This window comes from Dermacentor albipictus, chromosome 2 (assembly GCF_038994185.2).
Source record: "Dermacentor albipictus isolate Rhodes 1998 colony chromosome 2, USDA_Dalb.pri_finalv2, whole genome shotgun sequence".
Classification (NCBI taxonomy): domain Eukaryota; kingdom Metazoa; phylum Arthropoda; class Arachnida; order Ixodida; family Ixodidae; genus Dermacentor; species Dermacentor albipictus.
In genome coordinates this window covers 38,575,684-38,595,127 of record NC_091822.1, presented here as the reverse complement: position 1 = coordinate 38,595,127, position 19,444 = coordinate 38,575,684, and the positions used below count along the sequence as shown (strand labels likewise).

Here is a 19,444-nt window from a genome sequence, read left to right as displayed (position 1 = left end):
GTTTTTATTCATGCAGGGAAGGAAAAGCAATTCAAGGGAGAGTTACATGATAATTTCCTAGCATTTTAGCAGCTGCGGTTAATGCGTACCTGACCAAGAGGCGGCCTCAACGCCGAAGTAGCCTGGAGAGCACTTTCGGGGCTTCAAGAAGGCGGCGTCGCTGATGACCGCACAAACCTAAAAGGGAGCAGCCGGCGGAACCCTGAGGGAGCCTCTTCTTCTGCTTCTTCTTCCTATCATATATGTGGCTCCTACCACTGTGTCGGATTGGCGAAGAAATGGATGGATTTTTCCAATTGATAGCGAATAAATGTCCAAATATTTATGAACTTTGCGCTGTATAATGTGCAATTCTTTGTTAAGATGAGATCGGTCGAGTCAGATCGAATGAATAACAGTTATCTTGAAAGTGCACAAAAGTTAAAGACAAAATTTAGCAGGGCACTCAGTCGAATTCTGCAAGAACGTTTTGGACAGTGGAGCAGGCGGCCCTGTGGCTTAATGCCTAAGCGGACGCCCCAAAAGAAAGAATAACATATTCTGTTAAGTGCAGGCTGTCTTCGAAAAATTATTTCCAATGTCCTTTTTTAGTCATAGGAAAGAGGTGGCAGGTTAGAAGGAAGTGTAGAATTGTTTTTTCCTCACCATAAAACGAACACAGAGGCGAGGAAACCTAACCTGAATTGTGTGAGTAACACTTCAGGGAGGGAATGCGGCAACGTACTTTTTTTTTGTGAGAGACCTCAAGCATGTTTTCATAAGAAGCTAACATAGAAAGACACCATAGACAACATAGGAGAAAAACTTGAACTTAGTAATTGAATTAAAAGAATGATAAATTAAAGGAAATGAAAGTGAATGAAAAGACAACTTGCCGCAGGTGGGGAACGATCCCACGTCTTCGCATTATGCGTGCGATCCTCTACAAATTTATCTACCGCGGCGTCGTTTTGCCATCCATTTTCTTGGGTATTTATGTTTTACAACTAGAATTAAGCTTGGGAATGTGAGCCAGCGCCACCACTCACAATCCTTGGCGACAGATTTGGAACATCCTTTGTGCCCAGGCGTCACACAAGTTCGTGATCTTTCTTGGTGAAGGCAGCTGGTCAGTACACCCACGCATGCTACCTGAAGGCATCAATGTTGCTGGATTCGAGACCATTGTTATGTAATGAACCAGAAAAAACAGGGTTAGCCAAGGGGCTAGATTTTTAATAATCCTATCATAAGAAGCCAAGTGGCACCAAGAACAACACATGGGGAAAGAACGTGCACTTACTATTTGAATTGAAGAAATGATAACTTATAGGAAATGAACGTGGATGAAGAAAAACAATTCACAGGTGGGGAACGAGCCCACGTATTCGCATTATGCGTGTGATGCTGTAAGCAACTGAGCTACCGCGGAGCCGTTTTCCCATTCACTTTCTTGGAGCCATCGACACGCAGCACTGACACCTGGATGAGCGGGGATTCTAGTCAGTAAAATAATAAACAATACCGGTGAAAGTATCGATACCTGAGGCACGTTGCTTATTTGCTTGTCTTTAAGAGAAAAAAAAGCCACCTTGAAAACATAAGAATTACTTTGTTCTTTCAAGTTCATTCACCCATGCTGCAATATAGCCTGGAAATCTGTAGTTCACTAACTGATTTATTAATATTGTATGTTCCGTACTGTCATAGGCTGTACATATATCTAAGGTAAGTAAAGCAGCACATTAGTTTGGTGGAGGGCGATGTTAATGCGACTTTCAAGTTCTACATGCATCTGCCATACTGAATAACCACCTTAAAGAAACGCTATCAAACAGGAACCACCCAAACAGTGACCTTCAAACAGCTTACATCGCTGCAACCAAACTTGATCGCGCCGAGGTCCTCAAGCCCCGCCCGAAGATCACAAGAACAACAACGCCTCTTCTTGCTACTAAATTCTCAAACGCACTCCCAAACGTGAATAACATCCTAAGTAAATACTACCCGATTCTCACCAGCAACCAGAAACTTAAGAAGATTTTTCCCGACCCTCCCAGAGTGGCCTAAAGACGCAACACTAATTTTAAAGATGTTCTTGTGCACGCCAAACTACAGAAAAAGAAGAAGTTGGGAACCAATCCCTGTGGTCGCCCCAGGTGCTCTACATGCAAACACATTCAATCCACTACTACAGTAAAAAGTACAGCGTCGAATTACACACACAAGGTAACTTCGGCTTTCACCTGCACATCAAGCAATGTAGTCTACTGTCTAGAATGCGCCGCTTGTAGCAAACAATACATAGGTGAGACCGGACAACAAATCAATACAAGACTCAATGGTCACCGCGCGGACACAAAACACAATTTACCCAAAGCAGTAGCCAGCCACTTTAATGAACATGGACATATGTTTGACAAAGCAAGGCTCTATATACTACAAACAAATTTCCGTTCCCCTCGCGAAAGGAAGTACACGGAATCATACCTCATACACAAGTTTATTTGCCTACACCCGACAGGAATTAATTTGGCACGCGGCAACTTAGAATCTTTAAAAGCTGTAACTTAAATCTGAAACTCTCATATCATCAACCAATACACAAAACACATTAGGCCACCAGCCAACTTTAATTCTTAACCTCACCTACTCTTTCATTTCGGAGGAAAAAGAAGGGAAGGGAAGGGAAAGAAAAAAAGGAAAAAAAAATTCCTGCCTACTACTCAATTTAATGTACTCTTTCAGGATTTGACGTCTATACCAACTGTACGATCCCCTTCTTCCACTTGCCCGCGCCCGCTTCTGCACGCGTGACCCTCCTGTTTGCTATACCGATTTCGCCCCACCCCCCTTCCCCCTGCCCCCCTTTATAGTCCTTTTTTTTGAAACCCCCTCGACAACACATTCCGAAGTCAATATGCCTTTTTCGGCGCCTCAACCCAGAGTATCGCCTTCTGGATGCCGCCGTAGCGACACCTACGTTAAGCGCGTGGGGCAGTGCCCCTTGAAAGACCATGCCGCTGCCTTTCAGTCACCCCACACATTGCACCACAGACTCCTCGTCGCCACCTTAACTATTTCAAAATTACTCGACCTATTGCTTGACCGGCCGTTCTAATGCCTCAAAAACATGCCGCCAACGACTCCCCCTGAATACCTCCTAACCTTTCGCATCCCCAACACGCTCCCAAGCCCCCGTATTTCTTAAAGATTTCATTTTTCTCTTTCTTTTTCTTTCACCCCCCCCCTTTGTTGTGTCTTGGTACGGCCCTTGCTCCCCCCTCGTTTTTTTCCTTTTTTTCCTTTTTCCCCTTTTTTCTGCTTCTATTTCTTTTCTTTCCTCCCCGCGTGCCCACTCTCACGCTCTTGTCCCTTCGTCTTGAGAATGAGGCTCACAGACGTCGGACGACAGCGCCTGTTCCCTCTTGTAATCTCTCTCTTTAAAACCAGCCGCCAGCGACAACACCCGCACGTGACGTCACTGCACTACCCCCTTTAAAACTAACACGCCGAGGATGACGAGGCCGCCTTTGACGAAGATAGGTCCACCTATCGAAACGTTGGCCAGCCTGTCTGAGGTACTTCAACCCTGTTTAAAAAATTTTATACCACAGTGTGCCATTCCATTTGCCAGCCCCTTTCTTGTTTTTGGAGATCTAAATTCAGTTTGACGGGGCTCGATCCACTACTTATTTTTGTTAATAAGCTCCACGATATGCCCACGAATCACTGTTTCAATAAGTTTTACTATGTTTGAAGATAACGCGATTGGCCTTATGTTGTCGACAGTATACGCTTATCCTTACGTTTAAGTCGAGCAATAATTTTAGCCATGACCGAAGGCGTTTTATTCTATTTCTAAATGACGCTGATGATTACCCTAAAGGCTATGGCTCCTACTGACCCAGAAAGATTCTCCAAGATTCGCACTAAATATTCTCTTAGAAGTATGAACATGGGATCATGTAATTTATATATTTATATTTTTAGTTAGTTTGGTATTTATTTATTTATTTAAAATTATTACTATCCCTAAGGGCAATTTTAGCATGGAGATACTAGATTCAACAGATTGGCAGCGTTGCAAGAAAATGCACCCCAGAACAAAACACGAAAATACTAATAGAGATTACTAAAAGTAGGTTTAGAGTTGGCGGCAACACAACACCAAAAGTAAGCACATTCATGTCAGATACAGTCCTCAAAGAACGAAACAGCATTTTATGCACATTCTTTAGTCTGAACGAAAGTGATCGAAAAGCTATGTCGCTAAGCGTGTTGCTTATCCACTCGAACATTATATGGTTTTGGAAATATCCACCTGTTGCTATCATTCATTCAGCTGAAATAATAATTTCCAGCAGGTAACCCGATTTCTTTCTAGAAGTGGTTTTAAGTCAGCGTTGGATAGAAGTTGCAAAGGGGCACTCAAAAGAATTGAAAAGAAAGCTGGTTACCGTATGTGTTTTGCATGTTAGATTTAGTGAATGGATCTCAAGTTATTGCAGCGTAATTGAAGCTTGGTATGAAATTTGTCAAAAATGCCACTACACGAAAAGCTCGTGCGGAAAGTTTTAGTGATCTTTTCAGGAAGACGAGTTCGCAATATGCTTTGGCGACGACAGAACCAATGTGTCTGTCGTATTTTGCGTTATTAGAAATCCGTAAGCCTAGGTTTCTTTAGGGTGCACCATTTCAAAGTCATATAGTGCCACTGTGGGATTGGAAATACAGAGGGCTTCGTTTGAAATAAGTCCTCATACATACTAGTTGTGGAATGTTGCTGACATTCGCCATACCTCGCACCATGTTATGACAGTTTGAAGAAGTTATTCAACATTACCTTATCTGAAATTGAAGTGATATGTGTATAGAGGACGCAGTTGTCAGCATACAGCCTAATTTAGATTAGAAAATCTTGTTCAATCTCAAGAGATCCCAGGGGAGAAACTGTGGGATCAAAACGCAGCCCCGAAGAATACCAGAGCAAACAGAAAGCTTGTTTGATCTGTGCTCATTAAATGACACGTGCCGCTGCCGCTTTGTAGAGAGGCTACAATCTGTTTTAAATACTTGGAGTTCTTAAATACGGCATTCGTTCATAAGACACTTTTCTGAGCGAGTCTTCGGGGTCATGAAGACCATGAAAACGGCGTCAATCAGTGTAACTTCATTATTGTAATAGCAAAATTATGAAGTGTATGGTCAAACTGTGTGATTAGCGTAGGCATTTTTCTAAAAACACATTAGCACGAACTGAGTATATAGCATTTGATTGAGGATGGACAAAGTGAGATTTTTGAAATATGTGCTCTATCATTTGTGTGCTGTTGAAGCTAGGAAGATTGGGCGATAGTTATCAACAACTTTCTGTCACCGCTCCTGTAAAGTGGCTTTACTATAGCAGTTCTCCAGTCGCTCAGTATCTTGCAAGCAAATAGATATTTATAAAATATTACGCAATTGTAGTTAAAACGCCAATCGGCATAGCACCTAAAAAACCGTAGGGAATGTCGTCCGGACTTGAGCTTTCTTTACCTAAGCTTTCAGCAGCAGGTTAATAAGTATTCTCGCCGATTACAAATCATTGAAAGGATGATACGATGCATGACCGCTTGGCAACAAACCGTTATTCTAGATTACAACAGATTTTAAAGGTTCCTTAAAGGCAGCACAATTTCCTTCATCATCTTGAGTTTACTACTACTGAATTCAAAGACATAAAATGTTGTTGTACAAGGAAAAGTTCACGTCAAGAACCTCTTGGGGGACGCTGAAATATTTGGCAGCACTTCACTAAAATGGAAGGTCAACCAAAGTCGATGCAAAAGAACAGAAAGTCGACGTACGTGGCATATGCATGTATATGTACTGCAACTGTGGCAATAAAGGTGATGAAATGTTGGATAATGGCATCATATATTCTCAATATTTTGTACGTCACATTGTGACACATTACAATTTTTGAGACCCTTTGTTTTTATTCATGTCGTTTGTTTTCATTGACTTTATTTAAGCGCAGCTACGTAGAACTTGTGTTCTTTCGCGTCAGCTCTGAGACACAGCTTGCTTGCTTTTTTTGCCTAGAGACCAAGTGGGCTGATCCTGGGTATAGCAGGCTGGGTCTATGGTACAAAGTGGTACATTTTTTTACTTTATTGGTGCTAATTACTCCCGCAGTGTTAAAGTTACCTATACTGCGACTAATTCAACCTTCTTGTCTTGTTGAGCCCCCAATTTCGCGACAATTTACGATTTTTTACGACGTTCTGAAGGTGCGAAAGACCCGTTTTCTTACCATGATGCCACGTAGACACTTATATTCCACGTACGCCAAAGTCGTGTGTAGTCGCTAAGAGTATCTTCGCTTCAAAAAAAAAAAAAAGAACGGTCCCCCAAATGGGCCCTGCAGCCCACCTGTCTTATCAGTTATTTTATCAATGTGAGGCATCGGAAATTAAAGAAAATATTTGTACTTTTCAAGATCTCGACTGCCGATGTATACCATAAAGGTACCGCTTGCTTAGGTACAGCCGTAATTGGGGATATAAACAGCTATGTTGAAAGTCTCATGGCTCCGGTCGTGAGCATCCCCAGTATTTCCCCTCGTAACCGTTTCTTTTTGTCATCTGAAAGAACATATAGCCAACATATAGCCCCAGGTCCAACATAGTTGTTAGATCAAACTAGGTGAGCCGAAAAGTGCACTTGTAGAAATTTCATATTTCCTGTTGCTTTAAAAAATTTCATCGGTTATCTTCCCTGAGACAGCAGCAGCGACACTGAAAACTTGCTTGATGGGCAGGACCGGAAGCAGGATGGTGTTATAATTTAAGTAAATTTTGCGCACAAGATTGTCCTTACTCAGCACCTGGTTTCTCTGTAAAGCCTAGTGTTTATTGCTGCTAGAACTTTGAGAAATACACTCCATTTTGCCTATGAAAATCGCCTTAATATCGCCGCTAAGTGCACGTTATTGTGCACTTAGCGGCGATATTTACTTAGCATAATGCACATTACTCCCGGTTGTGCAAAGTGTGCGGTCACGGAATTGTGAGCTTCGTCTGAGTGGCATCGACGACATTTAGTCGCGGAAACACGATTGTTGGCGCAGCAGATGAGGATTACGAGATTATTTTGCAGAATCTGCCAACAGATCATGTTCTTTTAACGCGATATCTTGGCATGGAGATTTGCGTGTGAGGCCCTTTCGTGTGAAAGATTTCTGAGACGCCCTGTGCAAGGTTCATGTGCTCCCAGATGTCGTGAAGTTGGGGGCGCATCAAATTAACCACATCTGGACGTGACACGATGCTACCCGGAGGTGACGAAGAGGCTCGCTAATCTGAAGAAACTACAGGTACATAATCACCACTGCCTTTTCATTGATCGGGGGGAGGGGGCAGCGCCATGGGGGAAACTTGGACCGCATTGGCTGGTTTCGTTAATGTCATCGATGGACGAGCGCTGGCGGGTCGAAGGCGTCAGCGACAAAGCGTTCACCCCCAGGACCGTGCTGCTGAAGCTTAAGGCCAGTCTAAACGTTTGCGACCTGCCGCACCATCACCAGTCTGGTGGGGCGCTAGCCTTTGCGGTCCCGCCTGGCCGCCCACGCACTGCCTGTGTTGCCAGGGATCTTGGGCGGCTTGCACGGACATTGAATTACGGAAAATAATAACTAACTTAAGAACGTGTTCTAGTTTAGGTTAGGAGTTGTCTAGGGGGCATTTAAGAACGCATTCCTAAGCTCGTTATTCTTTTCCCTAATAAATGTTTGTGCAAGCTTCCCCTGGTCCCGTTTGCCGAAAGAGAAGGAGAAAAACATTTTTCTCTTTTTTTTGAACGTCAGTGTCCGGTGCTCACTCCTGGTGTGTCAGCTACGAGTCCTCACCCAACACGCACTTGACGTGATGGATAAGCACCGGCCGATGAATGTTAGTTGCATGGAGTGGTGGAGTGAGCCTGTGCGTCCATGACCGTGCCTGGATGTTAGTAGGAATGGTGGAGAAGGCTGACTGCAGCTTGGGTTGAATGTGAAGGCAATGCCCCGGGCAATGCTCTAGGGACGGATATTCCCTGCATTTCGGGCATTTTGGTCGCCCAGGTAGGCCTTGAATATAGGGACAGAAAAGAGGAGTCACTATTGAGTTTGTTTGAAGTTTTCGGATAATAGCGCTATCTTCTCGCGAGAGGTTAGCAAGAGGAGTAGTAAAGGCTACGGCGCTGGCGCGAAGTCATTTTAGGAGTGATGCGTGTTCATTGTGCAATATCTTTCTGTGTTCCCTTGGAATAAATTCAGAGGGCTATAAGCACGGAGGAACCCGGGAAACTAACTACGCGGGTGATCTCATGAGCTCTGGAGTTCCCCCCTATGCCTTGGTGCCCAGGTCTCCACTTTTTGGTTGTACATAGCGATGGATGTGCATCCAAGTGACATTGAAGTAGACTTTATATGCCAAGGTAGCCAGTTGTCACAAAACATGCAGCATGCATCTTGGCTATCGGTGCGAAAAAAGATGCGTTGGGTAGGATGATGGTGCTAAAGAATTATGTGCAGAAAACAAAGGTAATGTTGCATAACCTTTTAAGCGAGCAAGAATTAAAGCAGCCTCTCGAATTTGTACAAGACTAAAATCACCGAGGTCAGTTAGATATACGGAGCCGTGATCATAAGACGGAAATTTACAGAAGAACGAATATGGGTCGTAGTGCATACCGTGGGCCTCACCAAATAGTCCCTGGAAGCTCACAACTGTAGTTGGAAAGAAGAGTACAATCACTCCATTCTTCAAATACTATAATACGGGGCAGAAACTTAGATGTTGGCAATCAAGCTTGGGAATAAGGGAAAGACCGCTCAGACAAGCGCTGGTACAAAAATGGCTGTGGCTTAGCTAAGGTTAAGCCCAGGATGCGAAGCATACTAGCCTTTATTTTAACGCGACAGCGTTAAGGAGCTCGTGTCGTTGAAAAGCCGGTGTCGTCGGCGTCGGCTCAGGCTTGCGGCGCTTGCTCAGGCACACATTTCGTTGTCGCGCCGAACGCTGCGTTTGTCGACGCTCACCGCGTCAGATGCGGGGGACGATGCCGCGAGCGACGGCGCGAGTTGGAGCCCCGTTTCTCCTCTGTCGTGACGTCACGGTGCCACGTGGTAATGAAGGCGACACCGCCTCGCCTGAGGAGCTGGGTTGAGCTCTAGTAATATGCTTTGCATAAAAAACGTTAAGCCCAACCTTAAGAGAGAGGAAGAGACCGGTGTAGATCAGAGAGCAAGCGGGGCTAGCATCCATTTGCAATCAAGAGGAAGAACAGGAGCTGGGCAGGCCACGTAATTCATAGGACAGATATCATCATCCTCGGTGGCGCCTCCGGCGGCGGTGGTGGCAGCAGCAGCAGCAGCAGCAGCAGCAGTAGCCTGGCTACGTGCACCGCAGGGCAAAGGCCTCTCCCATACTTCTCCAACTACTATACCCTGGGCATGTGCTAATTGTGGCCATGTTGTCCCTGCAACCTTCTTAATCTCATCTGTCCACCTAACTTTCTGCCGCCCCCTGCTACGCTTCCATTCACTTGGAATCCAGTCCGTAACCCCTAATGGCCACCGGTTATCTTCGCTCCTGATTACACGCCCTGCCCATTCCCATTTCTTTTTCAGTCGTCTATTACAATTACATGGTGGGGCAAGGAGAAAGAAAGCTCTTTCGTGGACGGCGGTGAATTACTTGAAGTAATGAATACACGAAACTGGCAGTCAATAGGTGGAATAAGCTAGCGCAGGTTATGGATAATTAGAGATCACTGGGAGCCAAATTCGTGCTGCAGTGAATACAAGAGCGCGCTGATGACGTTTTACAGGACGCGAAATTCCTCCAGAATTTAATGGTACGGTGGCTCTTCAGTCGCAGTTCGCTTTGAATTACGAAGCCACATTCACATTGTTACAGAACGGCGTCAAGCGGCGCTTTGATAACACCATACCTACCTTCGCAGCGTACTATATGTGCAGCGAGGGTTTTGAAAAAAAATGCGTCGCTGTCACGAGATCAACGACTTGAATCGATTTCATCCAAGATCAGCTATAACGCTGAACTGCTGTGTGTTTCGTCTACGTTGCTGGGCCGTATTCTGACATGCACTTGAGCGCGTGTTCTTACGAGGCTGGTAAATTTATGGCAACGTTGACGCTGAGAATCGTGGTGATGTTGACAGATGAGCTTGATTTCTCTAAGGTGCCACTTAGGCTATGGCAGGCAGTGAGTTAGGATCTCCAGACACTGACATCCCCGACCTGCGATTTATTAGCGGTATCCAGAATCGATGTGCACGCGCCTTTGTGCATTTTGCCTCTGTGTTAATGCGGCCTCCTGAACCTGCAAAACAAACTCCTAACTTGGTGCGAGGCACCGTCGTGCTTTATCAGTTGTGGAGAAGCCAAGAAGAAGCAATGGGCGCTGATACGATGTCAAAGTGTGATTCGCAGCGAAACTCGCTAGTCTGGATGCTACGTAGGAAAGTTTTCTGTCATAAATCGTAAGTGTAGGTATTTCCACGGATTCTTTCTGGATTTCTTTTGAGGGCTGCCTAAATAGTTCTGCGTGCACCCGACAGTCATCCTATGCGAACGGAGCGCGTCTTTTTTTCTCGGTCGGCACTCCACGACATGGTAGACCAGCACCCTAGTCGTTAGCAGCAGCTGACGGAGCTGATATTCAGCATATGCGCGGCGTTCGAACCGCTCCTGCAACTCTGTGCTGGGCTCCTTGCGTTGAAGCCATGCCGACTATATATTATGGAGCTTTCTTTTTTATTTGCGTAACTAGTATCGAAATAAAGGCATTTAGTCGCGCTCTATCACCACGTTCTAATACGGTGCGGCGAACGGGCGAGCGCGGTTGCGCTTGTCGGTGCTATAGCAGACACCCGGAAAAGGAAGCTGTCCAGTAGTGTTGTGCAGTTGATTGGACGTAGTAATATAGCCTCAACTACTTATGCATGATGTGCGATCATGGTATCAGTTGACCGCGCTTATTTCTTGTTTCTGACCAAACATTTCGGACCATTATAGAGTTATAGCATAGCGTATCGTATATTTGCGTACGCTATACACTGTAGTACAGCGCACGCTAAGCAGCGCACGTTTATGACAGTTTCACGTGACCTGTGAGATTTGCCGATCTCAGAGGCCATATGTCATCGTTGCGGCTATCTCCGGACTTTACCGATACGTGCCGCTTAAATCTCGAAGCTTTCATTCTTTAGGCTTCGAGCCATTCGTAACGATAAGCGATCTCGAAAACTCCACAGGGCTATCCATAAAACTCTGTCGCCGAAATGGAGTGAAACGAAGCGAAAGCTGTTTATACAGTCATTTGCTACGAACAACGTGCATTTTACGAAAGCAACGACGAATACATTTCGAAGCGTGCAGCAGGGACCAGCGCCATGTTTTACGCAAACTCCACAAACCACGCAAGGACGCTTACGCTAAATCTGTGAAATGGCGTGCGTACGCTATACGCTGTGGGTCGTTTAGCGTTCTGCGCATGCACAGTGACGACGCGCTATTTCATACTGCATGCAATGGCATAGCGTACGATAATATAAATCTATTGGCAGCGACGAAGGAGTGCCATACGAATTCTTGACTGACATGCACTGTCTACACCCTTGGTGAATGTTACACCCTTTGGGGTGTATCTCTGCCAAATAACGATAATCGTCATCTGGCTTGCGTTTCCTTTCTTGAAAGCGCCGCGCCCGCTACTCTCCTGTTGGGAATGCTATGTCATGCTGAGCACGTGCAAGCCGTTCGTTACTGGAAAGTACCGGGCTAGCCGTGTTAAGGAAACGACTTACCAAAGGGCACGGCAGCAGAGCGCGCACGCAGATGGCTCACCCGCTTGTCTTCTTTATGCAGATTATTGCCAGCCTGCTGCTGATCCCAGCGGAACACCAAGAACAAAATCAGCCTTTCGTGATTCATGACGCGCATGTGCTTCAGAACGACACCTTTTCGTCGTTTCCTTTCCTACCATTTGCGGAAGGGAACCCGTCATCGTCTACCTCCAGCGGAAGAAGATTCTTGAAGCCATCCAGCACGGCCCCTCACCTTACCCGGAGCATAAAAGCTGGCGACGACCCAGCACTTACCAAAGGGCACGGCAGCAGAGCGCGCACGCAGATGGCTCACCCGCTTGTCTTCTTTATGCAGGTAAGAAGACGTTTTGGAAAGTGTTTTCGCTCTAGTGAGCGCTGTCTCGTCGTGCTGCCGTGCCCTACGGTGCTTCTCGATTCTCTGTATGACATGGTGTACCTTGCAAAGTTGTTATTGCTTGACGGAGATGTCGAGACAAATCCCGGGCCTGACCTTTCGAGCCTTGCCAAACAGTTAACTCAAATCGCCGCTGATATAAAGACAATAAAGGAAGAACGACTGCCATCGATGGAAAAAAAACTAGAACGACTATCATGCCTTGAAGAGAATGTTTCAGCTTGCACTAAACAAATCGGTAGCCTTCAAAAAACAGTATCGTCCTTAGAATTAAGGCTAGACGATCTAGAAAATAGATCCAGAAGGTCTAACCTTATTGTGTATGGTACGCAGGAAGATACAGAAGAAAATACTGAATCTCTGGAACGCGCGGTGAATGAAAAGGTCATTAGGCATACCTTGAAGTTAGAAGCAGTGGCAATGGAACGCATCCACAGACTAGGCAAAACAATGGCAAACAAAACAAGACCAATAATCTTTAAGCTCCTAGACTTCCGAGACAAACCAAAAATTTTGCGTAACTGTAAGAAACTCAAGGTTACTGATTACGCCATTAGCGAAGACTTCTCACCACGAGTTCGAGATATTAGGAAGAAGCTATGGCAATATGGAAAAGCAAGGAAGGAACCCGGTGATAAAGTGGTCCTGGTCTACGACAAACTAAAGATAAATAGTTGCCTTTATTCTTGGGACGAGGAAAATAATGAGGTGACCCCCACTACGTCCACTTCAAGCGATACAAAAAACCAGGACGTCGGTACGCGAACCTTGCGTCCCCGCCGTCCCTAACATCCAAAATAACGTTCGGTAATATTAACGCTCGAAGTGTTAGTAATAAGCTCGGACCCCTCGAATCAATATTAATAGCTTTCAAACGGGAATTTATCGGCATAACAGAGACTTGGCTAACCAAAGACGTCAAAGACTTCGAAATTACTCCCCCAAACTACGTCATTATTCGTAAAGATCGGCCAACACGAGGCGGTGGCGTTGATATTTTGATAAAAAAAAAAGGAAATTCCGTACGTTAAGTTGCCTGACGTTGGGGGGGTTGAAGCTGTATTTTGCAAACTTTGCTTTGCCACTACCACCTTCATTGTTGGATGCATTTACCATCGTCATTCTACTGATTTGAATGTGTTGCAATCATTGCACGTGTATATGCAGCAGCATGTGAAGAGCACCAAGCTCATATTACTAGGCGACTTTAATCTCCCTAATATCAACTGGCACACACTGCATCACCGTTCACCTTGCGTAGATATTCTTTTCGACATTATGCTCTCTTTTAACCTAACCCAGATAATAACTGAACCCACGCGTGTACAAGGATCCAGTTCTAACATTTTAGACCTAGTATATTTAAGCAATCATTTCCCCACCCATAACGCTAAATTCGAAGTTTCAACCGGCTTGTCAGATCACAAACTAGTATTGTGTGAGGTGCCGTATCAAGATTCGCTACCCTCTTCACAATCAACCATTACGTACAAAGACTACAACAGAGCTGATGATACAAGCATCATTGATACACTGTCAATTCAACTATCGTCATTCAAACAACTCGCACATGATGGAAACACAGACATAGAAATTTTATGGCACGAATTTAAGTCCGTTGTGTCATACTGCATCAGTAACTACGTCCCTTTGAAAACTAAGAAAACTCATAAACATAACCCTGGATAACTCGGACCGTTATTCATGCAAAAAGGAAAGTTCGCCGAATCAGAATAAATAAAAAATCTCATCTCTCACAACGAACTGCTCAACAATTAACTTACGCCATGGACGATTTGAAAACAAAAATTAAGAAGGCCAAATCACACTATTTTACAAACACGCTTCCTAACTTTATAAAAAATTCTCCCGAAAAATTCTGGCGTTATTTAAACCCTAAAAAACGAGACGAAAGAACGACATCTCCTGGGGATAACAAAAACGCTGCGACTTCTTTGAATAATTATTTCTGCTCTATTTTTACATCTGATAACGGAGAACTACCAGGAATAACCTCCGGCACAGGTGTGAAGATGGAACCATTAACTATAACAGAAACAGGAGTACTATATCTTTTACTAAATCTCCACACAAAAAAAGGACCAGGGCCACATAACATCCCTAACATTTTCCTTCATCGATATGCCGAGTGGATGGCAAAATTCCTAATACTCCTTCTTAACAAATCATTATCCAACTGCACCCTTCCTACGGAATGGAAAACTGCCAAAATAACACCAATACACAAATCAGGAAATAAATCTGATCCTTCAAACTACAGGCCCATATCATTAACCAGTACACTATGCAAGATATTAGAACATATTATTTTAAAACACGTAAATGCATATCTAGACGTAAATGATATCCTAACCCCTTGTCAGCACGGCTTTCGTAAAGGCCTTTCTACTATTACGCAAATAATTGAATTAACACATGACATATCCAAGAGCATTGATAACCAGAAACAAATAGACCTCATATTTTTAGACTTTTCGAAGGCATTTGACCGCGTGTCACACACTAAACTTCTTGCAAAACTATATCTAACTTTGGTAAGCGGCCCTATCCTTGATTGGATCAAAAACTATCTTAGTAATCGCACACAATTTGTTGAAATTAACAACGAGAGGTCCGCGACAACTAACGTTACATCAGGAGTACCCCAAGGAAGTGTCTTAGCCCCAGTATTATTCTTAATCTTTATTAATGACTTACCCGCATATGCTTCACAGAATATCAAACTTTTTGCAGATGACTGCGTTCTTTTCCAGGAAATTAACTGCCTTGATGACCATAGAACTTTAAATAACGCCATAACAGCAGTTTCCCAGTGGTGCAAGGACTGGTAGATGGATATAAATCTAAAAAAGTCTGTTCTATTATCTATAACCTGAAAAAACATACATCAGCCTTCCAGTACACGCTTAACAACATTCCTCTTGTATCTGTTCATGAACATAAGTACCTTGGTGTGACACTAACATCTGACTTCAGGTGGGATTCTCACGTTAACAATATCACATCAACCGCAATAAGACAGCTCTTCTTCATTACCAGACGCCTTAAACTAGCACCATCCGAAACAAAGTTACTCGCATATAAAACACTCATAAGACCGGTTCTAGAGTATGCCAACACCGTTTGGTTCCCGTTTACTAACAAACAGATCAAAAAACTTGAAGTGGTACAGCGAAAAGCGCTGACATACATATATAATAAACACTCCATCACAGACTCACCAACAGCATTACTGAAACGGGCAGAACTCCTAACCATGCATAACAGAGCTAAGCTTGCTAGACCAAAAATCATGTATCAGTTAATACACAATCAACTTAAACTGCCTATTATGAAATACATATCAACGTCCTCGAATAGAATAACTCGCCATAAACACACACACACATTAAGCGAATTTCCATTCCACACTGATATTTTCAAATACTCTTTTTTTCCAAGGGCGACACGCGAATGGAATAATCTTAGCACAAGTACCACTGACAGCTCATCCTTAGATACGTTTGGTACCCTGATTGCGCATCAACTATACGCATTACAGCAATAATTCTTCACGTTATTCACATTATTTACGTAGTTCCTTGTTGCCTTATTATTTTAACGGTGTTTGTGCTTGACTATAATCACGGCAATGATGCAATACGTTTCTTTTCTTGTTGGCATTATTTTAACCTTGATTTTGCGCGATTGTTATTACGTCAATACTGACCTTGTAACTGGTCTCTGTAACTGCAATTTTCTTTGTCATAACCTCTCCGTTCTATTCTCTTGTATAATCCCGTAATCAAATTGTTATATGCCGAAGTTTTTTATTGTATAAGATTTAGTAAGTAACACCTTATACCATGTTCCTATGTATAACATACAGCCCTTCCTGTTACAATCCCTGATGGGATTCACAGTATCAATAAACGAAATGAAATGAAATGAAAATGCGGGCAAGACAGATGACGATTTTTGTTTTGTTTCAAAAGGGTGTAATTTTGCTTAAGCGTGTATGGCGCTAACACATGGTGGGATTTCACTCTCAGTGCGAGCACACGACCTGCCAGGCTGTCGTTCCGCGAGTGGGTGACAGTTTTTGTTTAGATTCAAAGGCTGCAGGCGCATGTTCCTGAGTGGATGTCGAGGGTAGAGTCCTCCGAAAATTTCGAACGACAATACCAGCCCAGCTGTACTGATGGTTCACATTGTCATGTGGTTTCATATGCTTTTTTGTACAATTTCCGTTTTGTATTTTTGGTACATGTGTGTGACTGTGACCGTCGATAGAATATAGCGTCCGTGGGGTCATGGTTGTGATATCGGCAACAATTTCATTAGTGTTCATTAAACGATGAAAACTATATATATATATATATATATATATATATATATATATATATATATATATATATATATATATATATATATATATATATATATATATATATATATTCGTCGACGTTCCGCCGACGAATCTGCAAGTACGTGGACAAAGCGCTCAGCGAATTGACAAGGAATGCGTGGCTCAGGCAGCCTAGAGAAGGCGGAGAGTCGGCGGGGAGACGGAGCTGAGAAGAGGAGCCAGGAAGACGCGTTGGCTTGTGCCCGATGTCTACGTTCTGGAGGCCAACCGCTACCCGAGGGACCCGGTCGAGTGGCCACGCACGAGGTGTACTCTAATTGACAGGTCTTCCGCTCCCGTCAACCAGCCCACCAACCTGTCCTCGAGAGCCCACCTGCTGCCTCGGCACTTACCGTTCGTCGAGCGACGCAACGTCAACCAAGCTCTGACTGCGCAGAGGTAGTTGCTAGGAACGCTGTGTAGGGACGCTTGATCTTGCTTGCCCCCATGCCCTGGGCCTGTGTATTTGTCTTTTGGATGTTTGAATATATGTTTATGTGCCGTGATTGTTGCCGTTCGTCCCTTGCTGCCTTAGGAAGTGTTTCTGACTCAGAATTTTAAACCTGCTCCCCGAACCCCATCTTAACAAATATATGATATACATTACCATTACAACATGATAAAGGCAGAACAATGTACGCGCAGCGACTTCGGCAGCGTGCTGCCGTAATGTGCTTGCTTAAGGGATGACAAAAAATTGTCGCGCACAAGGAAGGGAGAAAAATGAGGAGGAGGTTTGAGGAATCCCGCAACATATAAGGAATTAAAATCACGTAGCGACAGCAGTAAAACTCACATAAAGATTTTTATCAAGACAGAAGCAGTCGTTGTTCGCGTCCATTTTTTTCCTACATTTGCACTTATATTCGATTTTGCGTATTTCTGTTTGTGTCCCTAGATGACGAAGGTGTATTCACATTAGTAAGATCTTGATGAGGGCTAGTTGGTTCATACTTAGAACTGAGGTGAAACAGCGCGAAAAAGACGAGGACACAAGGAAACAAATACCACAGACAAGCCGCCACACTTGCAAGTATTGCAAGTGTGGCGGCAAGAGAGACGTCAATTGCACTCCCGCGCGAAGTGTAAGTAGAATGTCTAACTGATCGCAGACGCGTTCTTAAAACTTCAAGGAGACATCGTATAAGTGTGTGCAAGCATACAGCAAGGCCGCTTCCAAGGTTGCCTATTTGACACGCGGCTGATATTGTTCTGGCAGCGCGTCTCGCCACCCTTAGGATTTGCCCTTTTAACGAAACTTTCTGCCAATGCATCCTTCTCACACGTGGCGTCTCGGCCTTCGGCGGCGCAAAAGACGGGGCATATGGGTTCCGTCTCATTCTGAAAGGACGTCTCAGATGCCTTAGGTAGGCATATGCGAGCGCATGGCGATTTATGTAACTACCTTCATGCATACGCCACTGGTAAATTTCCGATAAGCGTTGAAATTTCTTTTCTTTTGTCATTTTCTTTTTTTTTACACAGAAGTTTAAAGTGCGGTTCAAGTTCGCCGAAATATATCGTGTGCGTAGCCGTGTTGACGGCCAGGTTCGTGCGGGAGATTCCGAAACCACGATGTTAGAACCATTCATAAATACTATGTTGTACCACCTGCACTTATCGAAAACCGATTGCGATCTGCAAAACCGGCATATCGCGAATAATGGAAGCATTTTTTCAGGCATGTAGGATCGTATGGGCTGGAATTTTCTGACACAAGGTGGCGTAACAGCCAGCAGGGTTATCTGACTGATGTAGCTTGGATACTCGGTAACCCTAGTAAGACGTTCGAATCCTCGCGGTGCCCTGTTTTCTTTTTTCTATTTTATCTGAAGGTACGAAGCTCGAATTCAGCTCCTCAAGTAAACTTCATCTCCAGGCTTGGAGTGGTGCTTGACACCGGCGAGAACAGTGAGAGCTAGCGCAGCTATACTTATCGAAGTACGAGAAAATTAGGAAGGCCTGCTAAGCTTCGACAAAAGGCACTCCCTCAGAACAACAGGAATTGGCTTCCCTGGTGCAGTATTGGCCACTCCCTCCCTATGACTCAATCGATTAACCAATGGCTCTCAGTCCCCCTCAGCTGCGGAGCACCTGACCAAGGCAGCGGTCTGGTCTGTGACGCAGCATAGAGTGCTAAGAATCTCTAGATGCGGACAGGCCGCCAGTGGAAACAGATATTTGCAACGTTTAACACCGAGCTCTCTTGAGAAAAGCTAGCCTAGCAGGACTCTTTGAGGAAATACCAGGCATTGTTTGGGATATCATTAGCCTTAGTGAGTTTAGAAGAACTGGTGAGGCTTATACAGTGCTGACAAATGGCAAAGTCCTTTGCTATAGAGGACAACCAGATAAGATGCAGTTCGGAGTGGGATACCTAATCTATAAGGTTATAGCGGGGAACACTGATGAATTCTACAGCATTAATGAGAGGATAGAAGTAGTAGTAATAAAGCTGTATTGGAGGTATGCAATAAAGGTAGTACAAACCTACGCTCCAACCTCCAGTCACGACGTTATATATATTGGACAGTTTTACTGTATTTATCCGTGAGTTCAATGCAGAAGTGGGGTAAAAGCAGCCTCATCAATAAGCAATTGGCAACAAACGGCGTAAATTCTAGGAACACTCTGCGAGAGATGCTGGTAGTAATTGCGGCAATGAATAAACTGCGAGTAATGAACACCTTCCCCAGGAATCGTTGGAACAAGAAGTGGACCTGGAAAAGTCCTAATGGTGAAGCAAAAAATGAAAGGAATTTCATACTTTCTGCGGATCCAAG

General features: G+C 44.2%; 1 protein-coding gene across 8 annotated transcripts in view; it reads right to left on the bottom strand.

The window, feature by feature from the left end:
* The window catches only part of LOC135918272 (uncharacterized), a 153,946-nt gene extending 142,040 nt beyond the window's left edge, over positions 1-11,906 (bottom strand). For 7 of the 8 annotated variants that reach the window (XM_070532832.1, XM_070532835.1, XM_070532836.1 and 4 more), the window contains exon 1: positions 90-226. The gene's annotated coding sequence lies outside the window, so the exon portion shown is untranslated. Of the gene's footprint in view, positions 1-89; positions 227-11,838 lie in introns of those variants that run through there. The other variant, XM_070532833.1, reaches the window with a different exon arrangement.
* Between the last annotated feature and the right edge of the window lie 7,538 nt (positions 11,907-19,444).